The following is a 23,522-nucleotide window of genomic DNA, read 5'->3' as shown; positions in this document are numbered from 1 at the left end:
CCAGGTTCACAGGTTTTGGATAAAACTGCTTTGAATGCCACTCATTGGATATTTCACTTTGAAAGTGTTGTGAAACATGCAAGAAGCAATGTAATATTTAGCAGAAATGTCACTACAGGCATGTTTCTAAAATAAACCCAACGCTATCTCACGACCAATTTGTACGAGTGAGTACGTGGTGGCTAAACCCCAGTGATCGGTAGGTTTAGGGGCGGGGTCAGGGGTAGGTCATTCGTACGAATTCATACGAATTGGGCAACTCGTAAAATATGTACGATTTAGCAAAAATCATACGAATTCGTACGAATTAGCCACCTCGTAAAATACGTACAAATTCCCGTGAGATCGGGTTGAATAAACCTGGATTGGTTTCTTGTGCTAATAGAAGGTCCGAATTAAATTAATGGGAGCACCTTGTTATGTTCTTGCAGATGAGTTGTCAGGAAAAACACATTTTACTGCTTAGTGTCCACCTCTCCACAGAAGAGTGCTGACAGCTGTTCCTAAACTCTGATTTGCCTTTCAGTGTCAGTCAGGAAACAATGTGGTGGAAACTCTAGACGTACCCTGGAGTGCCGCCTGAACTTTACTTCCGTTTATTGGTCGCCTTACTTGCTTGACTGGCCAGGGCTTCTCCCACAAGGCAACAGGCTATTTCCCTGCCCTGCAGAATGCTTCCCAGGTTTGACGTTGAGACACAGTGTCTGCCCTTTTTGATTTCATATCACAGTGGCTCATCTGAGAAAAAAAAAAAAGGAAAAAAAAAATCAGTTCTGTTCCACTAGTTTTGTTTGCTCATTTCAGAATGCCACCTCAATGCCAGCCCGCTCAGCAGTGGAATCAATATTTCCTCTCACACAGCAAAGGCCAGGTTTTGCAACAGTGATGAATATTAGATAGGACACTAGCTGCCAGCGAGACAGCCCAGAAAAGTCATCGGCCTCACTTAGACCAGGCTGCTAAGGTTACGGCAGAACCGTGTGTAAACATTGGATGTTTTCAGTGACCCCTTCAACCCAACTTGATACTGCAATGTCATTTCAGAGCAAAGCAATTTTAATAGAGCATACTGAAAAACATCAGCTCCAATTTGTCAGCATCCCACAACGGGACTTCATCTGCACTAAAGCAGTTTTCTTTATTGAAAGGTCAAAGTGCTTTTCACTGTCCTGTCCAGAGAGTGGTTCACATAGTGCGTGTGAGAGGGTAGAGGGCATGCACCCATATCATGTGTCACACATGTACACAAACACATAAATCAGGACCAGGTTGAGGAGAGAGATGATTTTACCTTCTATTTACAACTGATGACTCCTGGGACCATGACAAATACCCTGAGACCAACAATACTGGACCCAGAGTTTAAATTTGACCCCATGACATTAAACACAGATGCACATGAGAGGGTAGAAGACTGCCATGGCCAAACCTCATCATTACGATTAACACCAATATTATCCAGGATTTAGTATGTCCAAACTAACTATTTCCAAATTTTGTAAATGACTAAAATAATGGGAGGTAAAGAGAGAATGAACAACATAAAATAAATAAATAAATAATAAAATGTATGTGGTTACATTTTGTTTTAAATAGAAACACACACAAATGCAAATCTTAAAACATTTGCAAATAATTAGCCTATTTAAAAAAAAAATCAATTCTCATTTATTAAAGTGGCAATTAAAGCTTAAAAAACTGATCATTAATATTACATACTTTTTTTTAGGAAATACAACATTTGTTGCGTGTATGTTCAATGTGTATGTAAATCATACTAAAAACTGAAATGTATAATTAAAATTACTTTATCATTTTATGTGTATTTCTTGTTATTTCATTCCAGTACTTCCTTGAATTCAAATTCTAATTTCAATTCTGCATTATTTTTGCTACAAATGAAATGCATGCATACAGAATGGCATACCCAGTTACAGTCAAGCAGTGAAATAATTTACAGTATAGAAATTTATAATAATTAAAGCAATGTCACAAGAGTTTGTGACAACAATGTAAGTATGTAAGTAATGAAAGGGTGTCCTAAATCTAATTGTGTAGAGAATTGCTAGTATCCATGTTACTAGTTCAAAAGATTTGTCCAAGCCTCCGTTGAATTCGAAAAGTCACGTAACTACTGTAACAAAAACGGCTTGGGCCATTTAGGCTACAACAGTTACAGTGCGGTTTAACAGGGACACAGCGCGACTGTTTGATATTGGTTGTATACAACGCAAGGGCGAAATTGTCAATCACACATTGGGGGGGACAGCTGTGTACTTGGTACCTCTAGGGGGGTCCGGGGGCATGCTCCCCCGGAAGAAAATTTTGTACATTTTAAAGGTAAATTCATTAATCTGGTGCACTTTGAGTCACCCGAATCCACTGTTAAAAATAAATAATCCACCCGCAAACCGCCCGAACCCATGATATTCTCTGATTTAGATATCTGCATCTGATCATCACATTACAATTATTCAAATTCTTAGTGTTAAGCATGATAATATGGTAACATATCACACTGACATGCTGATTTAAAATGAACATTTATTTAAAATAAAAGTTCTTCTTTTGGCAAAATTATATTTCCTTAATAGCCTAAACAGAGGCTTTACTCCCTTCAAACTTCAAATGGTCAATTTTTCATTACATCACTGTTTGAAAACACTCAGAATAGTTTTTTGTACCTTTATAAAGGGCATTTTCCCCCCTAATTTTATTAACTGTATGCTCCATCTTTCATTTCAAATTCTTAAATTTGATAAATATATCCAATTAAAATAATAAGACACTAGGCTGTTACCAATCAAATTAAATAATTTACATTGAAAAATTATAACTGTATTAAATTAGATTATTTTAAATATTTTTATAACCGCAACAGAACCATCACGGTGGGGAAAGTGTATCTGACCATGTGACTGTCTGTCCGAGTTTTGTCGAGAGCCGGAGGCGGCACGAAATTTGACGGAGGCAGCCGCCTTATAATTCTTTATGCAGGAAAAACTCTGGCAATACCCATAAATGGAAACATAAATTTACAACTGTACTTCGGTTTCTCTGCGAGGACACCGCCGTCACCTGCCATATGAAATTTCACCATGTGAGACGACACCGCCGTCACCTGCTCTGTCAGATTTCGCGCTCCTAACTCTTCTTCTGTTTGGTTTTTCCTAACTCACTGACGGTGCACGAGCTACTAAAGGTATAGGGAAAACATGACATGGATTTCAGGAGAAATAGGTTTTGTTATTGTATAGTGTAAGGCCAGTCGAATGGATTTGGGAAATGGACCGGCCGGGATTTTATATTTTCGGAGCTGGAAAGAAAGACATATTTGCAATCACATCGATATTGCCCGCATAATCATACAGTATGATCAAATATTGGGGGGGACAAATTGTCCTTCTTTGAATATTGGGGGGGACGTGTCCCCCTGTCCCCCCATAGAATTACGCCTATGATACAACGTAGCCTACAACAGGTCAATAAACAAAAATATAGAGTAACTTACATTTTAGACACAACATTGCCAGTCTGATCATCCAACGAAGAAAGTTAAGACAAGACAAAGCCACAGAACAACCTTTGCCAGTTTTGCAACACCAACAACACACACAGCAGCAATGCTGTTATGTTTTGTTCCCGAACGAGTCAGTTTCACGATATCACGATTCAATGATTCAGTGTCACGATATCACGATTCGAGTTCTCAATTTCGTTTTCGCTTTTCGTTCCTAAATGAAGCAGAGTCTTAAAACGAATAAATTAACTAACTAAAATAACTACAATTACTAGTGTTGTTTCTGAACGAAACTGCATTTTAAATAAATCTATTGAATGAATGACTCACTCAAGCCAATCCCTTGTCGTCACCTACTGGCATAACAATAACCTGCAGAAATATTCTGAAAATGTCCCACTATTAGAGGCACACTATGTAAGATTATTGGATCAAAATATCCAAAAACCACTAGAACAATGTTATATATGTTGTTGATTTGTGTACTTACATTATCCAGAATGTTTCTAAGAATATTTAAATCCAGTGAAATAAGCAGTTTTAACCAGGAAACGGACCGTGTCCATACCGTCGCCAATCAATTACTCCATACCCGTGTTACCCTCGATTTCTAGTTTTATTTTGTAGAAACCATGGAAACACCAAAGACGCTTTAACATATTGTGTTTTATTACACAGGTAAGCAACTGTTTGGATACATTCATCGACAGAAAACAAAATTTAGTTTTTCTTGATTTACTGCGAGTACCATATTTACCATGCCTCATATCGATCTAGCTCACTGCAGTGTGTAACAAGTGTCTCATATAGTAGCCGCCGAGCGAATGCACGGAGTAGCATTATAACAACTTTCATCACACTCAAATCTAATGATACAACAGCGCTGCATTAACCAGGGGGGTAATCCAGCACCCGGAAAGCGTACCTTCTATGGGGGCATCCATTGGTTAGCAAGCCATCACCTGCTGTTAGCAATCCATTAACTCCCATTCATTTTGGGGTCACTTTGACAGCGAATAACTTTACATCTGAGGTGTTTAAAGACTCTATTTATCCATTGTTTATTTCTAAAGAAACACGACAATGTATAAAAGGCTCTATTACCTTGTATCTTACGTTATGGCCCCGTAGAAGCAGTTTTTGTAAATATAGGCTAACAATTGCATCATAACCACACGACTCTCTGACTTCACAGTAGAGAAATTACCGTATAGACAGGAGGAGAAGCTCGCAGGCAATCGGGGGGACGTGGCGGCATAAAGTCCGATAAAGTCAAGGGAGAAGCCCATAGAGAGTCATAAAGTTGCTCGTGCTCCTAGCTCATGCACAGTTCCTACTCACGCTCTCCGTCTCTGCAAGATTCGGAAGGGAATGATTCAGATTTCTCTTGGCACAGCTACTAGAAGACTTACAACTGTCAGACAGGTTGCTCACGTCACATCTACGTCACATCACACCTACGTCGTCAAGCTCAGTTTGAGGCTGCTAAGCCATCAGGAAGTGAGTGCTTCTAATTGACTTAACTTTTCTCCGTTGAAGTCTCTATGGGGTCGCTGTGTCCATTTCTTATACTGTCTATGGCGTTACCCCACATACGCATGACCCGAAGAAGCGGAAGCGGAAGCGGAAGCGTCTGCGGCGTAAAAAAAGCTCCACTGCTCTCGAGCTGTGTGTCATGCTTGTCTCTCATTAGAAATCACTCCAGCGGCCTCGTTCCTCTCAAACGGCTTTCGTAATGTTAAAGGACAAGTTCGTTTTTTTACACTTAAAGCCCTGTTTACAGATCGTTTCTGATGAAATAGAACGGTTAAGATAAAAATTTGGACACATGCTGCTGTCCCGAGAATTTTAGGTTTCTTTCGCTAAAACTTTCGCATTAAACTTTCGTTTACAAAGACAAGTCAATGGAGTTGGACAAAAACTACGATAAAACCTTTTGGAAAGCATCTTTTGCAGTGCTTTTTGTGTGAGCATATCAGTGAACACCCCTGACCACTTGGTGAGTTTCACGTCTTTGTAAACGAAAGTTTAATGCGTTTTAGGAAGGATTGTTCCAGCGCACATATGCAGCCATTCTGGAGGTGGGGGGGAAAGCGAAAGAAACCTAAAATTCTCGGGACAGCAGCATGTGTCCAAATTTCAATCTTAACCGTTCTATTCCATCAGAAACGATCTGTAAACGGGGCTTTAAAGGGATACTTCAGGATTCAGCATTAAGCTTTGTATTAGTAGAAAACCTGTAGTATTTTCAAATTACCGTGCTTTCTACCCTCATATCCCCCTGAGATGAGAGATTTATGTATTTTTTGTCTGGAAAAAATCCTTCGATGACGCAAAAATCGTCATTTTCCGTCATCGGAGGATTATTTGGCCAGAGGCTAAAGACTACAGCCAGTAGGAGGGGCTGTCCCGCATGTTTTCAGCCCACCTCAGTAGGAGGTGGGATCTCACTCACAGAATTTACACACAGTATCAGCCGTCTTTCTTTGGAAGCTAAGCTAACAGGCTCTTGTTCTGTGGAGAAAGCTGAGTAGTAGGAGAAAGATCAGTAGTAGGGGTTACCATCCTCTTTTTCCCGAACATGTCCGGCCGTCGAGATCATCCAAAATGTCCGGGATTCGTCTTTTGGTTTCTGCAGTCGCCATTCATTGTTTACATGCACACCTTTCGTTTCAATCTAACTGAATTCATTCCGATTGGTGAATCTGAATGTAGTGTTTACATGAACGCTAAACAAGTGATCGGTGGATGTGCGTTTTAACATTGCTAAGAAAATTCCTGCTCCTCCGTGAGAGATACGAGATCAGTGCGTCTCAGTAATCACGCCACCGGCCTCGCGCCGTTCTCCCGTGCCCCTCAGCCTCGTCCTGCTCGCCACAGTAAACATAATGAATGGCGACTGTAGAACGCAAAAGCCGAATCCCGGACATTTTGGGCGATTTCGAAATACCGGGCAAACTCGTCACGGAGTCTCACTAGTAGCCTAGCCTTCTTGTTTTCAACTGCGCTCTTTAACCGGTAGGCGTGGGTTGGGAGTGGCCTCCTAGGGCAGCGAAGCAAGTGCATTCTGGGAGTTGTTGTCTTTCATCCACATAAGCCAAATATACATTTTCTGGCTTTTCTCAGTCTAGAAAGCTCCAAATTCAAAAATAATTTCACATTTCTTCTACATAAATGACCTATTTTAAATACACATTCATCTTTCCAGAGGTGAAGTATCCCTTTAAGTGTAAAATACCGAACTTGTCCTTCGTATTAAATTAAATCTTTAATACATTACCGGTCATCGGTAATGAATTAATGCATCGGTAATATTATATGATTTCTGCCCGAATCCCATCGTATTCTCCAGCGGCTGTAGAGGTGAAGACAAAAACTCCCATGATTCCGCGAAATCAAGGTGTCATCAAGCTACGCCTTTGTTTGGAAAATTACATAGTGTGCCTTTAATGCAGAGACTGTCTAGACACAAACAAGTGGAGTGATATTACAAACAATGAAAAGTCACATTTACTTTATATCAGAACTTTTCTAATTCTGCTGACCAATTACATTGAAGGATGAATTAGTCAAGAATGTTGTGAAATGAAGCTATCTGGATAGCTGATGATAAAACACTGGTAAAATCTTAGTTGGTCCAAGAGAGTTTCTTGAGTGAATTATAAGAAGGAAGTTACATAAATATCAACCACAATAATTATATAGGTTGTGGAGAGGACAAATTCCTTATGTCTAAGAATGGGTAAGATTGGGTAAGATTGAAAGAATTACAATAACACAATATACTGAATCTGTTCGCTCTTGCCTTTTCCAAGTTTCTTGACGGTTTCCAAGAAACTTTATCCACCACAAAGTGATATTTTGAGTAAAACATCTTAGCACCCCTGGTCTTTGACCAATGTTTGGCTTAAAGATTGCAGTTAACGGTTACCGCATGTAAAGTGTGAAAATTACGGGGGGGAGGGGACATGACACCTTTGAATAGTGTGAATGTATATTCAGAAAACAAAACATATACTGAAACATTTTGAATTAGTGCTTAGTACAAATGAAATATACATTACATGTTTTTTTGTGTGTTTTTTTATTTATTTTTTTTTTGAAATTCTTGTTCTACCATATACCAATTGGTTTAAGTCTTCTAGAGGGTGAGATCTGTTTGACGGCGGGGTGGGGAGAATTTCTTTCTGTCTCTCTCCCCGCTATTTAATATGCGGTTTCAATATTCCGGAGGGTGTTAAATGCAAATTCTGAGGTCACTCATAAGTCAGTGTAAAAAATTATTTTGAGGACAGAGAGATTTGAAAGGTTCCAGAACATCTGAAGGACATAAGCCTTCCTGATCAAGATTGCAGTGAAGAACTCTCTTTTCATCTGCTACAGAAGCAACAAATTTCTCATTGTGATAAAATCTCAGGATACGACATACAAATTCTTTGATGACACACAAGGAAACTGCAAAGTGTCCACATTATGCAGATATATTTCCCCTGGAGAAACTTCGGAAGTCATTCAGAGGGGTTCATTAACTGCATGGAGTGAAATTAAAGCGAAAAGTCTAATATGAGAGGAAATCTCCACCGAGAATAATGTCATGCTCCATCTCATTTCTATTATGCTGCAAAATGTTTCTTGTTTTCATTGATATTTTAATTACCACAAAAATTGTTTTGTTGGAGTAGTTCGTGTTGATGCATTCATCGCTCAATATTTGCCATGTGACAAAAAGGCTTTAAAAGCTGCTGGAAAATGATGTGAGTATTTGTGGGGCAAATTCCTCAGATGGACTTACTGGAGCGATTAGTGCTCTGTAATGATCTTCCTGATTCTTGTCTTAATAGCTGGAAAAGCTTTCGGAAGTTAGATCTGCAGGGTTTCAGAGGGAGGGCTAGACTAAACGGCTTTTCTCCTTGAAGACTACACTGTAAATTGACCAAGTTGGATGTACGAGTTTGAGTACATTTTGCCTCAAATTAATTGTCTCTAGATAATTAATTGAAAGTTGCCTCAAAGTAATTAATTAATCTCCCTAAAACTTGGTAATCATGGTCAGCTAATGTGGTCTAAGAAGTCAACCTCACCATTTAATTAAAGTTAACTAGATGCAAGTAAACTTAACTAAGAGTTGGAATTAAAAGTTTTGCTTTTACTAAACTTTAATTCCACTTGCTTACAAAAAAAGTGAAACATTAGCCTTTCCAGGGGATTCAGCTCCAAGCATGCTTTGCATGTGACTGTATGGGAAGAGTTTGTTAAAGTCTACTTTATTTGTTTTGGGAAAAGAAAAGTAACAGTGAGACTTGTAGTGTTTAATGTGACTACTATCTCTACATTTAGAGGGGGTTACTTTGAGGGATTTTACATTAACCTTCCTGATTCAGTTAGCATCACACAAAGTCATATTTTTTACTTTAAAGTTTGAATCTATTGAATTGTTATTCAATGAATTGTAGTAAAAAACGATGGTTCCACTTTATATTAAAGGTATGCGATTTTCAGAGAGGCAATCAATAGCCAGCTAGCTTTAAAAGCATAAGATCCCACCCTCCCTTCAGAGCGTCTCCAAAGCCACTTTCAAACAAAAGTGTCACGTGAGATGGTGTTGAACTACCTCATGTCTCAAAGCACATAACATTACAATAATAATGAACATAAACAACTCAAAGAGCACTGACCTGTACCACCTGACTGCTGCAGATTAATTTCGGTGTTGATGATATTGCCATTGAAACATAAATTCGAATCACAAACCGCTATAACCGCCATAAGTATAACGTCACAGGTTTCCATCTCTTACAAAGTACTGTAGTTAGGGCGTGAACGTAGCATAAGCTCGTTGGTTTGGTTCAGGAGGAACTGTAAAAGGTGGCTACTGTTTTGGTTGCGGTGCTCGGTGCTCGGTGACTGAGTCAAAAATAAACCATTAACAATTAGGCCTACATTTAACAAAGCTAGACAAGAGACTATGGAAACATGAGGGATAAATATACAAAAGGACTGATGAGAAAACAAAACACAGCTGAAAGTAATCAACACAATGATAGTCACATGACAAGATATAGACCAATGAGAGAATAGTTGTATACTAAAGTTGTGTCCAAAAGCTTAGACAGCTGACTTGTTGCCTTTGCAGGCAGCGTTTGCGCATAAATGTACCTGCTGTTTTTGGACAGACTTCTGAGGCAGCGTAACGGTTTGAAAGAACACGTGATCTTCTGATCTGAAGTCGGACAACATTTTTAACCAGAATGCATTGCATTTGTCAGGCACCGATCGATCTGTGCGCATTAAGTCGAACTCACCCATTGACACATGAACCAAAGGAACCACGTTGCAAGATCACAGGAACAGGGGAAGCACATGACAGGATCACATGACATGAACCGGGAAGCATGACTAAAAAGGAAACATGACTTGGCTACTGCTGCATCCGAAATCGCATACTGTTTAGGTACTGCATTTGGGTTGAAACTTTGCGATCGTTAAAAAAGTATGTTGTAGTATGAATGTGTTTAATATTCATGACATTAAGACGTATTACATCTACCGTGTTGTCATTGTCATGTGACCTGCGGCGCCAGTTGTGTCACTTCCACAAATCCTCTCTTGTGGCCTTATGGGATAGTAAAGTCCATTGAATGCACACTTCAAAATCTCGCCAGAAGCAGTATAGGTCATCTGGGAAATTTTCTAATATTTTTTTATAAATACTATATGTATTCGGACATACTACTCAGTTAACATACTGTTTTTCGCCTACTATATAATATGGAAGTAGGCATATTCGGACTCTGCGTACGACTAAATTACTTAATAAGAGACATGAAAATATGAATGTGAACCAAACCAAAACAGAGGGGACATTATCTAAGTACATACAGTAGTAGTTAAAGACAACTATATAAAATTATAAAACTGTTATTAATTATTAATTATGAATACATTTGATGAACAACAACTGAATATGCAACCAATTTTTATTATAATTACGTAACTTTCTCGATGTAATTTTGATCATTATTTAGTAATATTATAGTAAAATTTTGTATAACCTCCTGAGGCTAAACATTTTCTCAAAGTTAAGCACCTTTCACTGATCTATTGTAAAAAAAATAAAATAAAAATAAAAAAAACACCCTCAGGCATTATTTTGTATCTTATTAATGGAAAGTGCTAAATATAACTGCAATGTCCACAGCACATCAGGGTTTACAGAGTGTTTGTTGAGATTGACTATATGGTTCCTTTGGCCGCACATTGTTTGCAGATGAAACTGTTCCCATCAAGCAAACAAAAAAATTCCAAGGACAGAGCAAGACAGCAGAGGAGTGTGAAAATTATGTGTTTTGGGTAAGTGATGCAAACATTACACAACTGACTTGGTTCAGTGACAGTGCCACTGCATTTTATGGTCTGTAGTGAAAGGTTTTCAATATTATATTGTCTTCATATGTCTTTACTCAAGACAGCAGGAAGAGTAAGACGCTTAAAGAGAAAATGAAATAGGACACAACCGTCAAAAGCACAAAAATAATTATTTCCTCTTTATTCATATGATAGCATGAGCGAGTTCACATGAAAATGAACTCCATGAACTCTTGAGAACATAAAAGCAGTCAGAAATCACTGGAAAATCCTGGCTTGTTATTATTCATACCCAATAAAGATGTCACTTTTAATCACAACATGCAAATACACACATGATGTACATGGTGCTGTGATAAGCTCGGGAGGCAGTTCCGTGCTAATTTGGGTTTGTAACGGCAGATTTGCTGTTTGTTGGCAGTATTCCACAGCGCAGAGGGATCAGACTGCAGGCGGAGATGGCGATGACTTTGTTTGATCTCTCGCAGGGCTTTAGAACTCAAGAGAAAAAGAAAAAAATACCCGGAAATACTGCAACCAACAGACATTTTGGGTAAGAGAAGAGGAATGTCAACATCTCACTTTTAGGTCATTTTATAAAATGTGTGCCTTTTCCAGTTTGATAAGGTCATTTTTAAAGTACATTATTGGTTTTAAACTTTCTATGTTAATGAATTTCATACCATGTCTAGCTAAATTAACAATCATTTATGTTAGGATACCATCAGAAAAGTAGCAGGGTTGACAGGTGTACAGTATGATTTGTCTTGAAGTTTTTAAGTCTTGTGCTCAAGGTCATGAGACTATAAAGGGATTTTTGAAAGGGATTTTCTTTTCAATTATTAGTTGTTTAATACATAAATTCATTTGACATTTCAAGATCATATCATTCGCTAGACAAAATTGAACAAAAGGTCATCTTTGACGAGTGTGTGCATGTATATATAAACAAAATGTTAGCTTTTATTTCCATATATTTTGTGTTTATTAATTGCACTTTGCAGAGATATGTTGGAAACACGCAACAAAAAAGCATCCTATGAAGAAAGGAGAAAAAATCATTTTCAAATCAATGTTAGTATAGTTGAGATACTATTTTAGTTTTTATTAATAGTTTGAATTAGTTTTAGCTACAGTCTTATTTTATTTTTTTTATAGGATTGATCAATTTTTATTTTAGTTTTAGCTTTAGTTAGGGCTGTAATCTCCCAGTCGATTATTGGTCGATACGTACTGGTTCGACCAAAATTCTGATAGGTCGATTTTTTGCCGCGTTCATTTCATCAGTTTTGCCGCGTTCATTTCATCAGTTTTGCCGAGTTCATTTCATCAGGTGGAAAGCACTAATTGCTAATGGGGGTGTTTTCAGAGCACCCCTGTTTCACAGGTCTTCAGGCCACCCCCCTTTTTTTCACTTCTTTTGGATTAGCCCAACCCACTGGAGAAGAGAGACAGATTGAAGAGCGCAGCTAATTCTGGGGCTGAGCAAAGCGGAAGGCTCGTAAGTCTGTGGCGAAAGTAGAGTGACGACTGACCGAGGTGAAGCCGTTGGGATGAGGGAACCCAGTGGAGCCGCAAGACTGAGGGTCTTTGGTGGAGGGTGGGAGCAGCCAAGTTGTAGCCGACAGGTCGACGGGCCGAGATGGAGCCAAAGGATCCTCTCGCTCAAGCAAGGCTGGTGTTTGGTCGACCTGATGCTTCATATTGCTGCAAGGCGTCACTAAGGAAGTTGAAGGGCTGCAGGCATCCAGCTGAGGCAGGGCTGGAGGACTGGCTGAGCTGTGATGTGAGGGTGAAAGAGGTAAGCTTGACAGGATCGATGACGTTAATTCCAATTCCCAACAGGTCGATGATACCGTTTCACTCCTGTCTTGAAACAGCGATGAAGGTCAAGCAGATAATACAGGGTGGGATAGGTTTGGAGGTAGTACCTTTGTGTCCAAATCAATCACCCAGTCCTCGATGTTCAATTCCACCAGTATTCCCTCTGCCACTGATGTCGCTGGCTCACACCCCTGGTCAGACTCACTCCGGGCTATGGTCAGCGCTGTCCCTTCCTTTTTGGGCTCTGGTTCACTCATTGCAGCGGGCGGTTGGTCGTTCTCCATCTGCTCATGCGAAGTCTCCATGATTGAGGGTGTTGGTGGGCTGGACTCTGGGTCTGGCGGTGTCCTGGATTGGGAACAGACGCCCTCCAGACACCTGATGATGGTCTCCCTCCAGTCAAGTCCTGAGGTGTCTGGGAGGTCTACAGGGTGGTGGTAGTTCGCCCCGATCCAGAACAGCGATTTCTGCAGTCTCGTCGTCATAGGGTCAGGTGACGGCAAGATGGCAGAACTGCTCTGTGAAATGAAAAAAGTCAAACCCTTTTGGGCAATTGCTACAACTTTTGCAGCATAATCCATTTCTTGCAGTCCAGTCTTCTGTCAGCAAGTGTTGCACAGACAGACAATGAAGAAGGATAAAGTTCAAACCACAAGTCTTCAATAGTAATCCACAGTTTAGTTTCAGAAACAGAAAAGGGAGTTGCATACACAAATGAGACCAGACACTAAACACAGGAAAAGGCTGAACTTAAGTATGATGACAAACTAGGTAATTAATGTGCCACAGCTGAACTAAACTAACTAATGACATTAGTAACCATGACAGCACAAGAGAAGCAGGAAAAGAACAAAGGAACACAGGAAACTAATTAATACAAACGAAAAGGCCATGAAAACGAAACTAAGAACAAACACAACTGAATATTTGTAACATACAAAAAAATGAAAATGAGAAAATTTGCCTTGGTGGCTAGCTGAAATAAAATAAGTTACTTTTTCTTTCTTTTTTATGACGCCCAAGTTTTCAAGTTTTTTTATGGTATTAGTTTTAGTTGTCATGGTATACTGTCGCAGAATGAACCAGAGACAATAAAATGTTATGAATGAATGTGAGGAAACTTCTGAACATACACTACACTTTAACATAACTTTGACGACACTGAACAGAGAAATGAAGCCTAGTGCAAGTTCTGCCAGGAAGACTCAGTCGTTCACGTTACTTATTACCTTCTCATCTATCCAATCATATCCTAATAGCCCAGTATAAAAGGGTGGTACTTACACATGTCTGAGTTCGCAGATGCTGTCGCTTCAACCACCTCCATCCTCCCCAACCACCACCAAGACGGGACCTTTCCTCCATCCCCCCCAACACCATATGCTGGGTCCTCCCCTCCATCCTCCCCAACACCTCCAGACGGGCTCTCCCCTCCATCATGAAGACGCCAGGATGTCCTCTTTCTCCTTCCACCCCACCACCACCAGATGGCCCCCTTTCTTACTTCGCAGGGGGTGGGCTGCGCCCCTGCCTTTGTCTTCAGGCAGGATTTGCAGATTCCGTACCCTTGGAATGCGAGTTACGGGTGGGGCCTACGCCAAAGAACTTGATTGTTTGCTGAGCTCTTAAATAAATGTTCATTGTCACAGTATTATTCTCCTGAGTCTTTCTGGTAGAACTGAGAAAATGGCTTATAAACACAGAGATCATTAACAAAACAGGGAACAGGTGTGTAATCAGAAACCATGACAACAAACAATGAATTAGAACTCAGGCAATGACTGTGACAAAGAAAACCATGACTAAAAACTAAACAGAACAAGATGATGAAACTAAAAAGAACCATGATCGTCACGGTCACGTTAGTTAACTATAAAAACCCAGGTTCAAATATAATAAGTTACTGGATTTTTGAAATGTATTCAGAAAAATGTCTACAGTAACACAGTAAAAGAGGCATCAACTATTCACTGTTTTGTAGAATAACCCCGCTGTTATCCTTAAAAAATTATGAATCACAAAAAGATGGCAATATTATGATAATGTGCTGACAATGTAGTGACAAACAGAGAAAAGCCAAAAGAGAAATGATTCCAAATATATTCTCTTTAAAAGCCCTGCTGCTCATCAGTCACCTCATTACCTCTTTAAAGAGCATAAACAATCCCAGCTCGCTGGACACAGATCTTCATTAAGTCGGCATATTGGCTCTGCTTTTTTTGAGGTCAGTGTCTCAGGGGAAGAGACATGAAGTTCATGCTTGAGGAATGTCGGACCCCCCTGTTTGAGGGCATCACTACCGTCCTTCATATTAGGTGGGCTGAGAAGGGAAGCACACAGGATTCATCAGTGTCATGCTTTCATCATGATATGATCCCCTGAGATCTTCCAGGCCCATCTCATATGCGTTCTCTCCATATAACAGCAGTCACCCGCTTAACTGTCCTGATAAAAGTGGCCTACAGCAGTTACTAAGGGTTTAAAATCATAAGGAATATGTTCTGTTCCGATTCTAAATCAAATTATATTTCAACAGAACTGTAATCACAAATTGTGATTGAATCGTAGTCCTTTGAGTCAGAAGCAGCGCAGGCGATTGGAGTACGTCATAAAACGAGGCATCAGTATAAGGGGTGGTCACACTAGACTTTCAGCATGCAAAATTTAAACGGAGACCGACCGCTGTGATTATGACATCACACACCAAGATTTTGTAATAATGTACAGCAGTAAATACTTCAGAGGACCCTTGAAGGAATAACGAAATAATATACCATCTGATCCATGCAGCATTGCCATCTAGGCAGCTTCTCGTTTGATATTGTTTTTATATTCTTTTAAATCCGTGTGGTATAAAATGCGATCGTGCCATACCGCTATAATCAGTGCTTCCTCCATCTTGGATTTTCTGAAGAGGTCACGCCTTGATGTGTCGATCTTCTATTGGTCACAAGTCTTCATGTGACTGGAATTCGAACATGAACTTTGGAACGCACTGAAATGCTAAACTTCTTCTCATGACCTTGCATTTCCAGTCTCCAGCATTTCATGCGTAGGAATAGAAGTCAAAGGAACGAAAAGTGTTGTGTGACCGTCCCTTTACTGATGGGCATTTGACATGTTGTGTTGCGTCGCATCTCGCCACATATGTAGACAGCACCATTAACTAATTATGATAGGTTCTATTGTCTTTTGTTACGTTGCACCACTCGTGTCCGGTGTAGACACGGTGTCAGAAAAGAAAACAGCTTACTTGTTCACATTTATTGTACTGAAACATTGCTGTCTTAACTTTTCTCTCCCAAACCAATATTTTGGTTTTAGCAGGCATGTCATATGCTACATTTTCCAAATATCTAACAGGTATGTTTATACTTTTTAATCATAATAAACAAAAAATTACACATGCAAAAGTTGATTGTCGATTTACGCTAACACACGATGATCTACGAAAAAAAAGAAAGAAAAGATGATTAACGATTCTGATACTTATATTAGACATTTTGACGTTGGAAGTATGCTAATTTTTCGAAAAACTGATAACTGAACTAAACGTGAAAATTGTTCCATATTTTATCAAATACAGAACTAAATAAGAACCAATCCCTACCATTTTAGTAAGAATCATAGAAAATAAATGTCTAGTTGCATAACAAAATATCACAATAAAAAAATTAAAAAATGGAGCAATTTTTCCCATAAAAAATACACATAACACGATGCAAACTGATGAGATAAAGACTAAATAAGTGGCCTAAACCCTGTCTTTGATGAAACAGCTCAGGCAAGTTGACAAAAAAATGGTATTGACTAAAAACATATATCCAAAATGGAGTTTTCATGAGGAAAGATATGTTCTTTCTGGGGATCATATGCCTGCTGAGGAACCACCATTGAGATGAGATTGTTTATCCAGGTATTAATGACCTTCTTAAAGGGAATTACAAAAACAATCTCTCTTCTACTATGTCATGATGAGTAAAGCCAAGTTACTGCAAGTACAAAATTCAGAACTTGGCCACTGACCCACTGGCCTCTCTAGTTATTTGAGCCATCATTACATGGAACCACCATAACCTTCCAGCATAGCCTAGCCAAGAGTGTTGGGCCTGAAAATGAAGTTATAATTTCCGATCTGCCTCACCAAGTGCGTACAAATAAGCAGTGTCAGTGTTTAGAGCGCACGCTACAGCACAGCGCATAATGTAGCTCAACTGAACAAATATGGGCTGTGTTGATCCAGTGAGTCAGAGAGAGGAGATTGTGGGACAGGCACTGCTTATACGTAATTGAGGAAATTAGAAACTGCCATGGGACTGGCAAGCAGTTAGCAGAGTCAACATGGCCGTGTCTCTCCGTGCTCTGATTGGGGTGTTTTTTGGTACCAGGGCGAAATGACTATTGACATTTGTAATGTGATTGAGATGGATGAGGAGCACAGGGGTCTTGGTCCAGAGAATTAAACCCTGCTAATGAAAAATGACGATCTGATGATGAAAGAGCAATGGCCCCTGTGATTTTTGTTCTTGCAGAGCAAAAATTATGTCTATTTGGGAGACCCTTCTGTGAGCTGAAACACCCTATGTACTGACAATGCAGTGTTCATTGTGCCATTTATTGAAAAGAAATGCTAAAGAAAACAATTTGGTTACACTTTATTTTAAGGTGTCCTTGTTAAAGTGGAATTAAACATTTAAATACTGAGTACTATTAATTAACTACTTACTATAAGGTTAGGATTAGGGTTTGGTGTAGGGTTAGTTGCATGTAATTATGCATAAAATGTTACATGTAACAAAGTCTCTGTAAAATAAGGTGTAACCAACAATTCTAACAATTAATTTTTATTAGGCTATATATTGACTTTTTTGTAATTTCATAAAACTTTGGAAGTTTTATTTTATACAGTAAAACAATACAGTATAATACAACAAATACATTTTTAATCATTTATTTTTTCATAATTTTTCTCAAGATAACTTTTTAAAAGAGGAGATTAAGGGAGGAAATAAATTAATAATGTATCTGGGTTTCCATATTTTGTAGTTCCATTTGGTGCCGCTGTGATCTTAAAATATCAATATTGTACTATGTTTCTAATCTCACAAATGAAGCAATAACATACTCTACGTAGGTACAGATATGAATGCATGACCAAAAAATGACAAGTGTGCAGTCCTGTGCAACACCAAACATGCATACTCAATGTGATGTCCGCATATAGTCAACAACACGGACAATACAACATGTACTTTATTTATAAATTTGACACATTTTGGAATGCAATGATGCATGAAATCATGACTTGCCTAACTAGAAGCAGTTCACATGTTCTTAATTACCTCTGTTTCCACACAGAGTTTTCTCACATAGTCAATTCCATACTGAAAATCATTCGACATGCATATGAATTTAAATTGCTCGTTCATTTAGCTCTGTTTCTAGAAGTCTGTTGTTTTTCCACCCACACATTTTGCAGTCTGCCTTGTGTCCTGATAGTTTATTTCGTCTGTACTGAAAATCAGAAGTGCACATGCACAGAAAACATTGTGAACGAGCAGGAGGAAACATAAATTCATTATTTTTTTGCTGTGTTCTGACTGTTCTGCTTTAAATGGTTCTTTTCCTCCTAAATTGAATTGATGGAGAGAGAGAAACAGATTTTATTCATCAGAAAATAAATTTCTTCTATACAGGGACACTTTCACCACTAAGCCTCACAACTAAGACTCGCCGGTACCTTTGAAAAATGTTAATCTCAAATATATTCATTCATTTTGAACCAAAAGCCAAAATCCACAATATCACATTCTTCTGTCCCGAAGCGCTCTTTAATGCTTCCTCTGTGAGATGTTCAAACGTTCCCTTGAAAGGCTCTTCAAACCCTCTTCGCCACTATGTAACATTCAAAAGGCAGAGCTTCATCAGGCCTGCGAGCACAAAGGGAGTTGAATATGAGAGGGTCTGAGAGCACCTTCAACTGCAAATAAACCCTGGAGGTTATACCACAGCTACCGCCACTCTGAACACCGTCTCAAAGGAATGCAAAGTTACCCAGAGATGTAATGTTAGATGTGGACGAAGGCGAATGCAAATGATATGCAAGGTGAAGAGAATTAATCACGCTCCAAGCGCATCTCGTTCCTCTCTCTGCCAGCGGGCTCTTCTTAGTGCTGAAGCTAATTGGTACAAAACGCCGCCTTGTGTCTTCATTGCAGGTAATTGAAAGGAAAGCACTTTTACAATGGCGGTGCCTGGAGTCTCACCGCTTAACCGATGACAGAACACATCCTGCTGTGACACATTAGCCTGGTTCTGTCTGCTGTACCTGATTATAGGAACTGTGTAAAGTCGGTTGTATAATTTCTACTGTAATACAGTATAAAAATGTACTTAAGATTGATTTGTCCCTTAATCACAGTTAACTGTCATCTCAAGTGAATTAACAAAATGGGCCCTTCGAGAACTGGTATGAGAAATTTATTATTGGAATAGTAAAGTAATTAGGACGTCTGTACAAGACCATTTGAAAAATACAGGTAACACTTTAGAATATACTATTCAGTTGTGAACTAATGAGTGACGCATTATTAACACTCTAGTAACTGCTATTAACTAACAAGAAATTCTGATGAATGAATTAGTAAGTAATAGTGCTTAGTCAAATATGGTAGTTTACTGTTCTTGTTAGTTAATTGTAGTTACTAGACTGTTAATAGTGCATTACTCATTTGTTCCTGTGTAGTTATTCCTTAATGATGGAACAGTATTCTAAAGTGTTACCAAAAAAAGTGTTGGCATCCATCTTCTATGTGCTAATGTTGATTATTTTTGTACAGTTTTGGACTTGTATATACTGTGCACCTCTATATAAATAAAACACCATCTTTTGCACCATAGTGCATTTGCGAGTTGGGCCATCATTTTTATTTTTCCATCTTGGACCATAACACGTCCAGGGAGTGGGCCGTCAAAACCACTTCCCTACAACAACCGAATAGCAAAGAGATAATTGTAACTTTAAAGTTCCTTTCAAGGAAAGTCTATTCACTTGCAAGAATATTGCCAACTCCTCCAGGCAGTAATTTCAGTCATGCAACACTAAATTCTATGTATTTGAATGAGGGAAACCGAAATCTCAAAAACTGCTGGCCAAACTTACATTTTACTAACAGAGCTTCTAACAGCAGTTGCAGTGACGGGACGACTTTACCAATTGGTGGCTGGCTGTTTTATTGTCACGATCTCTAGTCACTATGCCTGTCACCTTCAACACTACATTACCCAGAATCCTTCCTGCTCCACCACCTGCACACATTCCTCAATCACCACCAGCTATCAACAATCACCTCATCAGCCCATATATAAGCACCCTGTTCACACATGGTCCGGTCTCGTCAGTCTCTACAGGAGAGTAACTTTCCTTACCCCACCTACCTATTCCTATGCCTATGCCTGTGGCTAAGCCTATGCCTATGCCTATGCCTATGCCTATGCCTATGCTTATGCCTAATTTGGACTAATTGTCATCGTAGTGCTTGTCTTCAACCTACAAGCAGAAAGACTCATCAGTTAAAGGAGTAGTTCACTTTCAAAAAAAAAAGTCCTGATAATTTACTCACCCCCATGTCATCCAAGATGTCCATGTCTTTCTTTCTTCAGTCGAAAAGAAATGAAGGTTTTTCAGGAAAACATTCCAGGATTTTTCTCCATATAATGGACTTCAATGGCAACCAACGGTTTGAAGGTTCATATGTCAGTCTCAATGTAGATTCAAAGGCTCGATACGATCCCAGCCGAAAAAGAAGGGTCTTATCTAGCGAAACGATCGGTCATTTAAAAAAAAAAAACACGATCTCAGTCGAGAAATAAGGGTCTTATCTAGCGAAACGATCGATCATTTTCACAAAAAAAAAAAATATATATATATATATATATATATATATTAGGGGTGCGCCAAAATATCGATATGGCGATATCTCGCGATATTTTCTCCCGCGATCGATTCTCGATGCGCTCTTGCCAAGTATCGATCTTAAAAGCCGTTAGGGAGGGCGTACACGGTGCGAGTTCGGACACTCGGGAGGTCGTGATATTGCACACGTTGCGAGTCAGTTTAACTGATAATCGCGTCAAAGCAGCTGGTACACGGCACGACTGTCCTGCACGAATTTTATCCTGAGCCGGCAGCAATCACGTGGGCTTTCGCGTTAAACATAGAGACCGTCATGTTGCATGCATGCAGGCAAAGCTACAGATGGAAAAATTACATAAATGTGTGTCAGTGTGTGCAAATGATTTGTTGAAAAGCAGAGAACAGTAGCCATTCCTTTCAACATAAAAACTTGAGAGAGAGAGAGAGAGAGAGAGAGAGAGAGAGAGAGAGAGAGAGAGAGAGAGCGAGAGAAAAGTGTGTGTGTGTGTGTGTGTGTGTGTGTGTGTGACAGTGTATGCGCACGCTGTATGGTTGCTGCCACACAGTGTATGCGCACGCTGTATGGTTGCTGCCACTGAGGTATAGCCCGATCGACGTGGTTGTGTATGATTAGGGCAATAGGGGACAGCTGGTGAAAATCGGGCCGACTCCCCGAATTTTTTAAACATGTTTAAAACTTATCGGGAGGTCGGGAGGTGCTCGTAACGTGCTCGGCTCGTTATTCCTCTCACACGCTGCGAGCCGCGACCATGCGAGCATCATCGATTCCACTTGATTTCTCCCGAGTGAAAAAAATCATCTGCGAGCAAAACAAAAATAGTGTCTGTGACTGTTTTGTTGCAACTGATAAGACACAAGTTGTTTTTGTTATTGTGTTTCATCCCAAAAAATAAATGGAGATTAATTTTCCTAATTAAAAATGTTTTTTAAACTTTTTATTTCTTAAAACATGATATATTGTGAGTTATTACTGATAATATATCGATTATCGCAGTATCGCCATATCGTGATATTATCGGTATCGTGAACAATGTATTGCGTATCGTGTCGTATCGTGAAGTACCCAGTGATTCCCAGCCCTAATATATATATATATACTGTATATATATATATATATATATATATATATATATATATATATATATATATATATATATATACTTTTTAATCACAAATGCCCGTCTTGTACTATCTCTGAGATGCGCCATGCATTACGTCATTACATTGGAAGGGTCATATATATATATATTATAATTTCTTTTTATAAAATGACCGATCGTTTCACTACCCTAATTTTTCGACTGGGATCGTGTCGAGCCTTTGAAGCTGCATTGAGACTGGCATTTGGACCTTCAAACCGTTGGTTGCCATTGAAGTCCATTATATGGAAACAAATCCTGGAATGTTTTCCTCAAAAACCTTAATTTCTTTTCGACTGAAGAAAGAAAGACATGGACATCTTGGATGACATGGGGGTAAGTAAATTATCAGGAATTTTTTTATTTGAAAGTGAACTAATCCTTTAAGTGTGACTGTCATTTGAACTGCTTATGTTTATCACTCACCTCTCTGCAGATCTTCAGAATCACCACCAACCCTTTAATAAAGAACTGTTACATGTCTCATCTTTTGTTTCATGACTTTTATTTAGGTGGGACTTCAGTTATAGCGCTGCCATATATCAATTGGTTTCCTCCATTCATACTAGTAATACAAGTGAACTGCCTTGGTAATATTTAGTCTTTGTTTATATCTTTAAAGGATTTGAAATCTCATAATATGACTTGATACAGTGCTGTTATTTAACTTTTTTTTTTTGTTAATCAGCTTCTTGACATTATGACTTTTATGTTTCACAATTGTTACTTTTAATCTCACATTGTGTTCTTTTTTTTTTTTTACTCTGAGGCAGAAACAGACTTTTTCCGTATCCATATCTTTTTCCAAATCTTTCCGATTTGAACAGCAATAAAAACTCTTGTAAATGCTAAAATAACTACAGTTACCAATCCGAACAGGGATTATAGAACATTATTCAGATCTCTATCCAAATGGGAAAAAAAAAATGCATTTCTTCAATAATTAGTACGTGCAAAATGCAAGTCAAAATGCACATTATATTCTATTGATTTAATTTGAAAGTTACTGTACTTGCATATTAGTTTACAGTTTGACCTTTTGAACTGTGATTCTTTCCACACTTTCAGTATTACGTTGTTATTGCTCCAGATGTCCTTTAAATGAAATAACATAATCCTATTACAACTTCAAATACGATTAATTTTGTATCGCACTGCCATGAGTGGAGTGATGAGATGTCGCAGAAAATTTGGTGTCTTCTTGCAACCCATGTTTTACTGGAGATAGTGGTGCCTGACCAATGGCATGTCTGGGTCAGAAGCCCCTCAGAGGGCTCATGTTAAGAACTTGGTTACGCTGGTTTCAACAGAGTTGTGGATCCAGTAATGCCATCCAACTGTACAACATGCACAAGCCTCTTAGCACCAGTAATACGGCGAGATATAAATAGTCATGACTTCATCGAACTCCCCGTGCAGCAGCTAGAGACTCTGGAGATTCTGGTTACACAGCAAAAAAAAAACATTTACTTGAGAAGCAAAATTACTTAAAGTCGACATGAAATCAGAATTTACCCTATTTACTTTGTTAGCGCATATTACTTGTCTTGTGGTGAACAATTAATCTGTGCAAGTTACTGTAATACACAGAAAAAAAATTGTTTGCCATGGTAATCTTTTATAAAAAATTTTTAAGTTACTTCCAGTCTGGAAGGGCGTTCCTTTTCTGATGACGTCAGTTTGACGGCTTGGACCATAAAGAAGTATCAAAATGTATTGAAAGATGTATTTGATGTAT

Source organism: Leuciscus leuciscus, assembly GCF_965113295.1.
Source record: "Leuciscus leuciscus genome assembly, chromosome: 7".
Lineage (NCBI taxonomy): Eukaryota > Metazoa > Chordata > Actinopteri > Cypriniformes > Leuciscidae > Leuciscus > Leuciscus leuciscus.
Note: the sequence above shows the minus strand (reverse complement) of the source record.